Source organism: Amyelois transitella, chromosome 3 (genome assembly GCF_032362555.1).
Source record: "Amyelois transitella isolate CPQ chromosome 3, ilAmyTran1.1, whole genome shotgun sequence".
Lineage (NCBI taxonomy): Eukaryota > Metazoa > Arthropoda > Insecta > Lepidoptera > Pyralidae > Amyelois > Amyelois transitella.
In genome coordinates, this window is record NC_083506.1 from 11,753,010 (window position 1) to 11,768,534 (window position 15,525).

Here is a 15,525-nt window from a genome sequence, read left to right on the forward strand (position 1 = left end):
GGCACCACGAAACCACGGGGTCAATAATTGTTCACGTAATAAAACAACATAATATCCACCCGTATGTTTACAATAATATTGTAAGAACCCTTTAGAAGGATTACAGGGGTCTCATAGAGAAGTAGGCGACTTAACTGAGTTCCGTGTACTGTATTTTAACTCGTCCTGGCTTAGCTAGGGTTAATGCAAGTATCTTTTTACGATGTTTTATTGATTGACTAGCTTTTACGCGCAGCTTCGCCCGCGTTTATTTTATTTTTATTTTATTAAAAGGCAACATAACAGATGCTAAGTAATAATATTACTTGGTTTCATTATTAATTAATAGTATTCAAACTGAGCATTCTTATTTGCGCCGCCTACAATAAGCGACGAATTGAGCGCCATTAATAAAAAAGCAATGAATTTAATGCCGCCTACCAAAAGCGACGAATTTAGCGCCACCTTCAAAAATCGACGAGTTTAACGCCATTAATAAAAAAGCAACAAATTTAGCTCCGCTTACAAAAAAAAAACAGGCAAATTCTTTTCTCAAATTATACGGAACCTGTATTTTTTATCGGAATTAATAGTACCGTAATTCCTTCTTATCTTAATTATATTATGAACGCAAAATTCCAAGATTGATTCGGTAGATAATGCGTGAAGAGAAAACAAACAAATAAACTTACTTACTTGCATTTATAATATTACTAAAATATGTATATAAAAATGAAAAATTTTCTTAGCGCGCATTTGAAATTGAATTTTTATAAACTAAGTTCATCCCGAGTGCCTTGGTAATTTAGTTTTAAAATGTTATTTTTATGAAGCTTTAAAGTCGCTCAACTGAAGAATTTTCCGAACCTCGTGCATCTCATAGTCTCGTAACATAGACGATAAAATTATTTAAAAAAAAACTTTCACTTATATAAATAGCAAACAATTCACTCCTTGAAAATTATTGTACGCGTAACTAAAAAAAAATATATGTAATTAATACATGACTTTAATGGAATAATAAAATCTGTTTTATTATTGTGCCGTGTGGTCCCGGCACCAATACAAAAAAGAATAGGACCATTCCATCTCTTTATCATGGATGTCGTAAAAGGCGACTAAGAGATAGGCTTACAAACTTGGGATTCTTTTTTTAGGCGATGGGCTAGCAACCTATCACTATTTGAATCTCACTTCTGTCATTAAGCCAAATAGCTGAACGTGGCCGTTCAATCTTTTCAAGACTATTGGTTCTGTCTACCCCGCAAGGGATATAGACGTGACCATTTATGTATGTTTATTATTTGAATTTCGAAAAAATCAATTTATCATAACAATGTGTTCCCTCGTCCACAATTCTAAGTTTGAATAATTGTAAAGGTGATGTTATTGAATAACACAACAGTTCAGCAGTAAACTTAGTTTTAAGTTATTTATTTGACGTCAAACAATGTTGTGAAACCAAATATATGACATTTAATTATGACATTTATTAAGTGTTGTTGAAATTTCCCATAATAATGAAAAATTTTGAATTTGTAAAAACAAACACGTATTTTGAGTGACAATGCTCCACCACCGTACTATTTTTACTAAATGAATAAAATAAAAAAACTCATTTAATATTATAAATGTGAACGTAAGTTTATTTGTTTGTTGCCTCTTGACGCGTTAACTAAGAACCATTCTTCTTGATATTGCGTATATATACCTATTAAAGAGTTTAGTTAAATACATAGGACTTTTCGTCCCGGTAAAAACTAAAACTCCCGTGGGATTATCAAAAACCTATATTCATTAATAGGTGGCGCAAAATTCGCGCAAACGAAGCTGTGGTTAAAACCTAGTATCCTGTAGATCATATTTCCTCAACTCAGGAACTCCTCAACACAAAACATGACACAAAATCTCACTTGTCTCAAATGATAACTTAGCGCACAATAACTTGACAGATTAAGACCAAGGGTTTTCTCGAACTTTCAAGTATCAAGATTTTCGCAGCGCTAAGGGATGATTTTAATAATAAACAACCCTCAAGTTTGGGCGTTCGGACTTGAAAGAAGGACCATCATTCAGCCAAGATTGATGGTGAATAATGTAACAAGTTATTAATTTTTGATGTGATCATTAATTGAGAATTTGCATTATACTTTACGAGTTTATTAGGAGTAGGTTTTGGTTTATGAAATTTTCACTTCTTTTTAACTTGATTTTAATATAGATACATAAGGTTTTTTTTAAATTGAGGATCACCTTTGTTAGCATATTCTTCTATTTTCATAGCTTTCTTAGCTATTGGCTTCAAAGATCGAGATTGAAAACAATATGAAATTGAAATGTACTTCACATGATGCGAAGCGGATGGAAGCGGCAGTGAACTTAGTTTTAAGTAATTTATTTGACGTCAACCAATGTTGTGAAACCAAAACATTTGACAATTATTAAGCGATATGGAGAATCCTATAATAATGAATAAAAATTTTGAATTTGATGTTATGTAAATATATTTGAGCAGGGTGGGTGGAGCAGGCAGGATCAAAATAAACGAAATTAATAAAAGGAAGATAATATAAGAAAATTTCTCGCTTTGACGTTATATTAAATTGGAGTTAAACATCCAGTTGCAGAACGTGTAGAAAACATAATATGTTTTATCATCGATTATTTAAACCAATTATATTGTCACGTCCCTGGCACCGCTTCGTCAACATAGGTAAACCGTCTGTGATTGGGCAATCAAATCCAGCAGTAGTAGACTCAATCACTCGCTGCGACAGCATGTTGTACGAAGTTCACGTGTACTTAGATCCTATCTCAAACAAATGGAACGGCGGGAATGCGGGAGTATTATTCATTCAGATGAGCTACGATGTACTAATTGAGGAGGTGGCATTTAGGTACGGTGGGCATTAGGAGATGCTGTGCCATCTCGCCTTGATTGGTGTATGGGAGGTGGCCGAGGTATCTCCTGAGCTGTGTGTACAACTACCCGCTACATTGTATCCGTTGTTGCTGATCAAATACAGAATTTATGCTCATTATAATTAGGTCGTTATTGGTCGAACGTTTAAGGTGTTTTAAAAAGCGTGATGCACAGTTTTAAATAACACCATGGATTTGTTAATTATTTAATTGTCTGTTTTTCAATTATTTAAAAACTAAATATAGTGTCGTTTTATAATAACGAGGTAGAACTTCGGAATCTGTAGTCACACTTTCTAAAGGTTCAACGTTTTTAGTTTTCAGTTTGTTTGTTTGTGTCTACTTCTCCACAGAAAATCACCGATATTATTCAAATTTAACGCGAATTCTAAAACCATCTTCTTCTTCTTCAGCATATATTTGCACTCTGCTGGGCATATAACTCTCCAATATCTTACCACCTAGCTCTATCAAAGTTTTTTCTACCCCAGGTTATCCCGGCATGGTTTTTAATGTCGCCGGACCAGCTGGTGAATGGTCTGCCGGTATTCCTCTTTCCAGCTCTTGGTCGCCATTCCAGGATGCATTTGCTTCATCGATAATCTCAACGTCTACACACACATGTCTAAATCTACATACATACATATGGTCACGTCTATATCCCTTGCGGGGTAGACAGAGCCAACAGTCTTGAAAATACTAAATGGCCACGTTCAGCTATTGAGATTCAAATAGTGACAGGTTGCTAGCCGATCGCCTAAAAGAGGAATCCCGAGTTTATAAGCCTATCCCTTAGTCGCCTTTTACGACATCCATGGGAAAGAGATGGAGTGGTCCTATTCATTTTTGTAATGGTGCCGGGAACCACACGGCACTAGCATGTCTAAACCTACTTGTCATTAATGCCTCATCCACACGTTTATTCTCCAAGACGATGTTAGATTCGCCTAAACAATGTTCGATGCTGATGCTGTCTCAGGCATGCAAACAGATGTCCTGACCCAGATTGCTTTGCTTACTCGCCGTATGCCGAATGATTGTACAGACTCGATCAAATTTATATCGATAGCAGGTACAAAACTACGATCGGTAGCCTAGTATGTAAAAAAAGACGCGAAATGAATTACCTACATAAAATTAAGTCAAGTGTCTGTGCAGAAATAACGGTAGCACAAACTGCACTGCAGCATTATATTTAAAATTCTTCACAATTACCTGGTAAGTCAGAGATCGTGATAGGTTGGTAGTCCATCGCAAACAGAAGAATTAAGTAAAGCAATTATGAGTGTTTTAAATATTTTTTGCTGCACAATTTTTGTAACGTTAATATAATAAATTCAAAATTCAGATTTAGATTTAGATTCAAATTCATTATTATAGGATACTTCATATCGCTTAATAATTGTCAAATCTTTTGGTTTCACAACATTGGTTGACGTCAAATAAATTACTTAAAACTAAGTTCACTTGCCGCTTCCAAGGCGTCAGTGCAGAAGAAGCGGTAACAAACTGCAATGTTAGGCGTTAACGTATAACTTCGCAGGTAAGAGATGATCAGAGAGAGAATGATAATTTCAAGATCCATAAAATAACTACAACCTTTATTAGCGGACTAGTTTAACAATATTAAGAGGGCGTGGGTTTACAAATACAAATAAACAAATATATACGGGACAAATTACACAGATTGAGTTAGCCTCGAAGTAAGTTCGAGACTTGTGTTACGAGATACTAACTCAACGATACTATATTTTATAATAAAAACTTATATAGATAAACATCCAAGACCCAGGCCAATTAGAAAAAGTTCTTTTCTCACCATGCCCTGGCCGGGATTCGAACCCGGGACAGACAAGCGTTCTACCGAGCTATAGACACGAGACCCAGCAAGTAGCCGCCAGAGTATAGCGAGCTACTTAACTTGGTGAGTTGTAGTAGTCCAAAGGCGATGGCCCACGGCGCGTGCGCATGTTATTATAAGGCTCCCGGGCTGTAAAGAGGAGTAGGGAAGACCGCAGCGGCACGTCACGACGGGAACCTTATTTTTTTACCATCAAAAGCAGAATGCACATACATACATACATATTATCACGTCTATACCCCTTGCGGGGTAGACAGAGCTAACAGTTTTGAAAAGAATGATAGGACACGTTCAGCTGTTTGGCTTTATGATGGAATTAAGATTCAAATAGTGACAGGTTGCTAGCCAATCGCCTAAAAGAATCCCAAGTTTATAAGCCTATCCCTTAGTCGCCTTTTACGACATCCATGGGAACGAGATGGAGTGGTCCTATTCTTCTTTTTTATTGGTGCCGGGAACCACACGGCACAAAAGCAGAATGTAGAGATACTAAATTCAAACAATGGATACCCGTTGGCAGTATTCAATTCACTTTTGTTTAAAACACTACTTCCGAATTCACTCTCCTATGTCCTTTCACCCTTTCCCGAGTTTGGATCAAATTAACTTTTATCCCGAAAACTCCTTTCCATTGAATTTATTTTTGAATACAAATCGACTCGATGAGAGCCGTTGGGAGTTAAAAGTTTTTGAAACTCATAAGTTTTTATTAGATTACGGCTGGCTAACCTAATTGATACAATAAGACAAACTTATTAAGCATTTTACCAGCCTGACGGAAGAATTTATTTTTTAAAATGAATATTTATTTATGGGAGTGTTCGAGACTTGTGTTATGGGATACTGACTCAATGATACTTTTTTTAATAAATAAATAACTAATCATCTCATTTCCCATGGATGTCGTAAGAGGCGACTAAGGGATAGGCTTATAAACTTGGGATTCTTGGTTTAGGCGATGAGTTAGCAACCTGTCACTATTTGAATCTCAATTATATCATAAAGCCAAACTCAGCTGAACGTCGCCTATCAGTCTCTTCAAGACTGTTGCCTCTGTCTTCCCCGCAAGGGATATAGACGTGACTGTTGAATGAACAAATAGCTAAATTTACAATAAAATACTGAATTACATCCTAGATTCCAAGCAGAAAATGTACTTTTTCCAACATGACCAGACTGAGAATCGAACGCGGGACCTTTGGGTTCAGACGCCAAACAAGCGTTCTTTTGTTTTTAATGGTTTTCGAATCTTAAACATCGTTCCAGTTACCACACCCATCTGTCTTAATTTTGAATTATGGGATTTTACCGGACCATATTTTTTTAAAAATAAATAAGCAAAGTAAATATAAAAATTTAATTATTATTCCCTTCTTTAGAAGTTTAACTGACGGTTTTACAATAGCCGTCAGAAAGAGTATACCCCACTTGAAGCAACTTTGAAGTTCTCAAGTTGATAGCCTGTTCTGACACTAGAACATTTATTATTTACAAGTATACAAGGCCAGTGTAAATAGAAAAGTTGGCAGGGGAAAATCGAATATATCTGTGTAGGCAACCTTCTTGGTATACGCCATAGCAACGGTTGCCATGATGTTGTTTGTTAGAGATATGTCAAAAATATATTTTTTTATGGTCAACATACATACATACATATGGTCACATCCATATCCCTTGCGGGGTAGACAGAACCAACAGTCTTGAAAAGACTGAATGGCCACGTACAGCTATTTGGCTTAATGATAGATTTGAGATTCAAATAGTGACAGGTTGCTAGCCCAACGCCTTAATGAGGAAACCCAAGTTTTTAAGCCTATCCCTTAGTCGCTTTATACGACATCCATTAGAAAGAGATGGAGTGGTCCTATTCTTTTTGTATTGGTGCCGGGAACCACACGGCACTGTCTGTATGGTCAAAGATTCTGAATTTTACGTTACATAATATAGACATTTTAAACTGATTATTTTCTCCTCTTTTCTCCTTCTATCTTCTGTAGGTATAAATAACATAATAATTATACTTCCTACATCTGATTAATCTGTTGAAAGATCAGATCAAAAGTATGCTGAGCCCAAAGTGGATAAGCTCGATTAAAATGATAGATGCAAGTACGTGGATGAAGCAAAAGTAGTATGCAGAGATTGTAGCAAGTGGTGTATGGTCTCTGTCTGAAATGAAGAAGGCGTGATCTTCTTCCTGGCTTTAGTCCAGATTGCATCCGAACCACACTCTCTCAGAAAAAACCTATTTCCTTAGTCGCCTCTAGAAAAGGTGCTAAAACTGTCGATAATTGACATAAGCAACTAATAACTAATAAACTATATTAAACATATGTGTATATATATATATATATATATTTAGAATTTTATAAATAAATATAGACGTGACAAATTACACAGATTGAGTTAGCCTAGAAGTAAGCCTTGTGTTAAAAGATACTAACTCAACGATACTTATATAGATAAACATCCAAGACCCAGGCCAATCAGAAAAAGTACTTTTCTCATCATGCCCTGGATTCGAACCCGGGACCTCCGGTGTCACATAAAAGCGTACTACCGCTGCACCACAGAGGCGGTTATATAATATTCTAAAAAGCGAACTACTTGTATAACATGAAACACTAGATTTAATTTCTAAATTCTTACAGCACTAAAGAAGGTAATTCAACAGCTGAGTGAAATTTAAACCCAGAACACAATACTCGACCGTTGTGTTCCATGTTATCTTCAAGAATAAATCCTTGGAACATAGACAACAAATGGGATAATATATAAGCCTTCTTAAACACTTACCGGGTATTATCGTGAAGTAGGTTAGTGCAAGACCTAGCTGCTTGTGAAGATATAAATTAAAAAGGGTAATAGAAGGCTGCTCTTTTGCATTTTTCTGTCATTCGCCCGGGGAAAAGCTATCGTGGAAGAAGAAGTCCGTAACATTATCCGTGTAATGCAAATAGGCCCTGAAGTCCTTAAGTTGATTACTGTGATTAGTAGAATGTTCAATGTGAAGGTAAGATATAATGCCATGAACATAAAGACTTTAAAAATTTGATTGTTCCCTGAAAGCGTAGTATTTCCATTTCCGTTACAGTTTTTATTTGTACCGCCACAACTCCGGCCACTTGCCGGAATTTGATAGGATATGATTCGTAAACGAAGAGGCCAATTGGATCTTAAAGATGACTCTTTTAGATACCTGGTTAATATAATAAAGTTTTTACAAACAAACAAACATGTGCCTTTCGTAAACGAAAGGGTTACTAAACAGATTTGTCGGGAGTCAAGAAAGCGCCTTGTTAGAAAGTTTTCTATAACCCGAAGATTGCTAGAGCCATTAATGGTAGTATACGCAATTTATAACGTGGAGGAAGTCCCCCATCTGCTTGCTCAGCCATAGGAATGGTGGTACAGACCTGCCCCTTCAATTTTAAATATCCTCTCTTCTGTACTCTAGATATTTCGTGACCAAAGTTTCATAAAAGAGCTCGTTTCGTGGAAACATGCCCCGATAAATGGAATATTGGATAGCAGTGAACTGTCAATGTATACACAGTACAAAATTGCTATTGAGAGGATGTTCAGCTGAAAATGATGACCTGGAAATGATGGTTTATTTATGCATCTCCGGACTGGACGGATAGGCAGACTCCAGTTCCCGAAGCATTATTGTGGAGGGTGCAATTGGGAATGCGCAAAGATAAGACAGTTGATATAGTTATGCATCATTTAAGTGTATGTTTACATACATACATAAATACACGCCTTTTCCTGGAGGGGTAGGCAGAGACTACATCTTTCCATTTGCCACGATCTCTGCATGCTTCCTACTAAAGTGTAAGTTTAATTTGATTTTATTTATATATGGCAATTTAAATTTACAAAAATTTTAATCGAAGTAGTTAGGCTTCTTAGTCATTTATATAAACTTTTGTACCTACTAAAAGTTTACTTTCAAGAGTTCATTTTTCTCATTAAAGTTTTCGACTCGCAAACTTCTTCTTTCAAGTCTTCAGGTGATTTAAATAAATCATAATTATTCTATGTTTGAATTTGACTTTTATCTTATCTTTGATATAATCCATCTAGTGAAAAGTGGCCTTGTGACCTCTATCACAGGACAGACCAAGATAAACCTGTTACCAAAGGCCAATTCAGGTCGCTAAACTAATTTTTAGTTTATCAGACTTAGATTGGAAATTTTTAGACTCTGTTTGATTAGATTCAGTTATGAGAAGCGCTGATAGTCTAACTCCATCATCATTTCTAACTCAATGTCAGAAAACAACAGGAAAATCGGATATCATTGGAGACAGAACGAGACATAGACTTATATCGTGTCGTTTCACTGTGCGTGACGACGTGTGACTCTGACGTCGCTTCACTAGTTGGTCAGACGACGCGCGGTTTAAACCATCATAATTTTCGGACCGTGGATAAAATTGTGCTATAAGAAGCGCTGATAGTACATCATTTCTAACTCCATATCAGGAAACAACAGGAAAATGGAATATTATTGAAAACAGAACGAGACAAAGACTCATATCGTGTCGTTTCACTGTGCGTGACGACGTGTGACTCTGACGTCGCTTCACTAGTTGGTCAGACGACGCGCGGATTAAAGCATCATAATTTTCGGACCGTGGATAGGACTGAGTTATGGGAAGCGCTGATAGTACATCAGTTCAAGTGTGGAACAATAATTGAAGCGGAAGCTGCCGACAGCCTGTGCAGCCATTAACGGTGAGGATGTAGCTGACTGGAAGAGGTTGGTCAAAGTCATTGGTTTAATTAAATGTAAATTATATTATCTATAGCCGTGTGGTTCCCGGTACCAATACAAAAAAGAATAGGACCACTCCATCTCTTTCCCATGGATGTCGTAAAAGGCGACTAAGGGATAGGCTTACAAACTTGGGATTCTTTTTTAGGCGATGGGCTAGCAACCTGTCACTGTTTGAATCTCAATTCTATCATTAAGCCAATTAGCTGAACGTGGCCATTCAGTCTTTTCAAGACTGTTGGCTCTGTCTACCCCGCAAGGGATATAGATGTGACCATATGTATGTATGTATTTTTTTTAGTATATTTAATGATTAGATATGAAATATAGCGGTTCATCCTTCATGATGAATTATTTATGAATGTCGATGAAGCGAAGGAAGTATGCAGAGATCGTGGCAAATGGAAAGATGTAGTTTTTGCCTACCCCTCCGGGAAAGAGGCGTGATTTTATGTATGTATGTATTACTTATATAGTAGTATGTTGATAAAAATTAAGTTGCTTGTCACATCCAGACGGCTGTATCTCCGGCGCATCACTTCCGCCGTTCTCGCCAATTAGTGCGAGCCGACACTCGATAATATAACCAAACTTACCAACCAAAAATTTCCAACAATCTTGAAAAGACTGAATGGCCACGTTCAGCTATTTGGCTTAATGATAGAATTGAGATTCAAATAGTGACAGGTTGCTAGCCCATAGCCTAAAAGAAGAAACCCAAGTTTTTAAGCCTATCCCTTAGTCGCCTTTTACAACATCCATGGGAAAGAAGTGGAGTGGTCCTATTCTTTTTTGTATTGGTGCCGGGAACCACACGGCATCAATACAAAAAATTACACCGAAGTTTAAATAAACACGATTTTATATCGGCTTCCTGGCTATAGTCCCTCGGTTGCATCCTCACCACTCTGGAGAGGAGCGCGGGGTAAGCTAAGTTCCCCGATACATACAACTTAGGGATTTTCAAGGCAAGAGTGAATAAGTATTAATTGAGCTTACGAGAACCACCTTAGGCCTCACCTTGCTTGCAACCAGGCAGGTTGAGGTCAAATGCACATTTAAAAAAAATATATATACGGGACAAATTACACAGATTGAGTTAGCCTCGAAGTAAGTTCGAGACTTGTGTTACGAGATACTAACTCGACGATACTATACTTTATAATAAATACTTATAATAGATAAACATCCAAGACCCAAGCCAATTAGAAAAAGTTCTTTTCTCATTATGCCCGGACCGCGACTCGAACTCGGGACCTCCGGTATCACAGACAAGCGTACTACCGCTGCACCACAAAGGCCGTCACTTAAATTAATAAAAAAGTGATTATGACGTCTCGACTGATAAATCTATAGCGTTTTCATTTACATATTTCAATTCTGGAACTAAGAGCCGTGTGGTTCCCGGCAGCAATACAAAATAGAAAAGGACCACTCATCTCTTTCCCACGGATGTCGTAAAAGACGACTAAGGGATAAGCTTACAAACTTGGGATTCTTTTTTAGGCGACAGGCTAGCAACCTGTCACTATTTGAATCTCAATTCTATCATTAAGCCAAATAGCTGAACGTACACTTTCAGTCTTTTCAAGACTGTTGGCTCTGTCTACCCCGTAAGGGATATAGACGTGATGATATGTATTTATGTAAGTATGGTATGTAACTTAGACTATAAAATAATATATACCCAGATATTTTATTTTTCACTCGGGGTCATAGCGCCCTCGTTGCCGATAGATAATAAATGTTTGCGAGTCCGATTTGTTTGTAAGTCATCAGTTCTTATTTGGACAAATCGGCCGTTTTCGGGGAATCGGCCACATTCAGCGGTTTTTCGTTGAAATATACCTACAAATTGAAACGGACTTTTTGGGTTGCGGATTTCTGTTTTAGTTAAAGACACTATGTTTAATTTAGCAATTTGTTTTTATGTTTTGTTATTTTTTTTTAAGAAATTTATCGATATCTATTTTATTCGGGCACTTTAAACAATCATTATAATCAAACAAATTAATTATAATAAAAAAAATAATTCAAACAGTAAGAATAAACAAGTAGCTATAATATTCACAAGATTTATAAATATTAGAATAGAATACATTAATTTTCAAAATTTGATACAAGGTATCACTTTTTGACGTCAAATCATGTAAATCTAATTATAACTACTACCGCTTCCAAAGCGCATGTGTAGAAGAAGCGGCGCAACAAACTTAAACGTATTTTAACTCTTATCTTATCTTAAGAGAAAGGCAATTGTTTTTATTTAAAAAAAAAGAGACAATAACGTACCTACCTAATAATCACGAAACTAAACTCACTTCCTAATACATGAAAATCTATTTTAAATTGAATTTATGAAATAAAGAACCTTCACTTGTGCAACTCGCCCGTAATAGCGAAATAAATTATACAATTAAAGAAAAAGAAAAAGCATATTTATTACTCACATTTCAACATTAAATATTGAGCAATAAAAAAATTTAGTTTACAATGGGCCGTTTAATTTTATTATAATTCATCATTGATATTTATAATTTTATCTCAATTTAATCGTAACAATAAAATAATTATTAAAAAGTAATAATGGAAACAGCTGATAATGGATTCTGCTGAAAGTTTCTTTTTAATGAACAAAATAAAAAACGCCATCCAGAAGTTATGAATTCATAAAATGCCGCTCTCGAGACTGTGTCATTAGCCCCAAGCTGATTTTCTTCAGAAGGATTGAAATATACGGGTTTATATTCGTCATTTAGTCGTTCGCTGGGTCCAGACATGTGTTTTGACGGCCTCTGTGGCGCAGCGGTAGTTCGCTTGTCTGTGACACCGGAGGTCCCAGGTTCGAATCCTGGCCGGGGCATGATGAGAAAAGAACTTTTTCTGATTGGCCTGGGTCTTGGATGTTTATCTATATAAGTATTTATTATAAAAATATAGTATCGTTGAGTAAGTATCACGTAACACAAGTCTCGAACTTACTTCGCGGCTAACTAAATTAGTGTAATTTGTCCCGTATATTTATTTATTTATTTTTCCGTACCTTACCATTGTCTCGTATTTGTTATGGATTCGTTATGCCCGGTAGACCCGCAGCTCTCATTGTTCCAGTAATGACCCTATACAGGTATAGCGGCAGGAATAATTAAATACCGAGATATTGAAAATACGGACTTTACTTTTACACTGACAAAACGAAAAAAAAAACATAATTGGCGACCGTGACAGGACAGTGCCAGAGATCTGGTAGAGAGTTACTCCGCTGATCTGCTCCGAATTACCCGAAAGCTATTCAGCAACTCAAAGAAAGATTTGGAGAAGCTGATATCATCATTAAATTTGATATGATAGAAGCTTTGGGAATTAATGACGTCCATAACAGTATTATCGACGCGGTCGAATAGTTCTGGAGGCATATAAAAAAGCCAGTATCTTCGGTACAAATCTACTCGTGATGGATCAGAACATACCTGTCTCTATATAGAAATGGCGTACCACCGTACCGATTCTTACATGCTTCCAAACTAGCATACAAAGATCGCGATACATGCATATAGTCACGTCTATATTCATTGCGGGGTTGACAAAGCCAAAAGCCTTAAAAAGACTGATAGAGTGATAGGCCACGTTCAGCTTTACGGCTTGATGATAGAATTGAAATTTAAATAATGACAGGTTGCTAGGCATTCGCCTAAAAGAAGATCCCAAGTTTATAAGCCTATCCCTAAGTCGCCTTTTACGACATCCATGGGAAAGAAGGAGCGGTCCTATTTTCCTTTTTTTTATTGGTCCCGGGAACCACACGGCACATACGGCTGCTTATACAATATGGACAAAAGGTCCCTGGTTCCTTATACAAGTGTTTCAATTAGTCGGAGCAGTGCCCTAGCAATAAGTTAAATATTATCAGCTATAATGATCCATAGAATACTGACGACAATCGAGCGTTTTTTTCATGAGCGGCCAAAAAAACTAGCGCGTGAACAAGAGGTTTCACCGCCCGTATGTCATCAGTTCATTTCATTCAACGTTGGAACCGTTTACATCTGTCAGAAGTTGTGTCATGTTTACCGGGTGTACCGGGAAGTGCGTAATGGAATCACGTATTTTTCAATTCATAAAGTGTTTTTGGTGACACAGTTCGGTTGATTTGTTGGTTTGTACGTATGAGAGGACGGTGTTTATTATTTTGTTATATGTTGAATGAATTGGGGACTTACAGAAAATGACATGGGTATTTTTGAGGTCTTTAAGCGAGATGAAGTAGTTCAATTGCACAGTCAAAAAACCATAGCAAATATATATATATATATATATATTTATTAAACGCATGCCACTCTATTTAACTCATTATTCTCTATCTGCGTCCTGCTCTTACTGTATATAATCGAATATAAGTAGGTATAATATAATACACCTGCTGTCCCGGCAAACGTTGTTTTGCCATATAAATAACTTTTAAGTATCTAATTTCTAGTTAAAAAAAATGTTAAGGGTGGACAACTCTTATCACTAAGGGATATGAAATATAGATGTTGGCCGATTCTCAGACCTACTCAATATGCTCACATAATTTCACGAGAATCGGTCAAGCCGTTTCGGAGAAGTACGGAAACGAACATTGTGATACGAGAATTTTATATATAATCATCAAAACATCAAAGTAAGAACCATTATTATCTTTTATCTTTTGTCATCTTATAGGTAGTTCATTGACTTTACTCATATGCTGAGAGACTCATCAGGATAACAGCCCTTCGCAAGTTGTCAATAATAGAAAGCTATCAAAAAGAAATTCCAAGCTCTAAATCAAAGTTCTATCAATTTGTTCGAGCTTCCGTTAGCTTCGAAATGCAGATTTGAAACGAAAATGTCGGATCAATGTTTGCTTAACCAAAATATTTTATACGTTGTTGAATTTGTCATGCGATATTGCAATATTTGCTCTTACAGGGTGCACTGCACATGTCCTTTTTAAAAATGAACTTTATTACTTGATGTTAGGGTTTAAAACCGTTGGAATCAAAACGCTCTATAAAGTTTAGCAGTTCTAAGTTGCTTTGACGCGGCAGTGCTTAAAGGTAAATTGTGCATTTGAAATCTTAGGAAACTTAATGTTAGAAAAAGATTTATGTATTCTACAGGATGGATTTTTGTAGGTAAATCAGTTAAATCTTGTGACGTTTAGGTAAAAAGTCGCAGGTAAGACTGATATGGGAGACAATTTAAAAAATTATAGAATAACGACAACCTTTATTGGACTAGTTTCCTACAATTTTTAAGAGAGCCTGGTTTAAGCTGTAGATACGAGATCCAGCAAGCAGCTGTCTGAGCTCAGCGAGGTATTTAACTTAGCGCTGAAGGAGACCAAAGGAGAAAGTCCGCGGCGCGCGCGATCCAGGGAAGACCATACCTACCTTCTACTACCTTCAGAATAACTTAGCTAGGAAATCATAGCAACATTAATATTGATATTTAAAGTGGTATGACTAACATATTTCTTTATATAAGACACTTGATTTACACTTGACACTTTCTCAATTGTATAATTACGCCTTACGTGGAACGTTGACGAACGAACGTGGCCTATCAATCTTTTCAAGATTATTGGCTGTCTACCCCGCAAGGGATATAGACGTGATTATATTTATGTGTGTAAGTATGTAAAGCGTGCATCTTTGGGTTGATATTATAGATAATTTCCAATGTCAAATGTAGAAAGTCAATTTATCGATAGACCGGCAACACTATATTCCAGAGTCATATAGGTATATAGGGTGTGTGATGTACCTAGCCGGTCAAGATTACATGTTCATCTTGCGACAGGCTTTACAGAACAATTTGCGGTGCTGTAGGCTTGCGGCGGCATGTGGTAGTCATTATGTCGAAATGGAAATTTTCTAGTTTAAGATGGAAAACTTATTTTCATACATCTTTCCATTAGATATGGCTCTTACTTTCATGTATATTTCCATTAGAT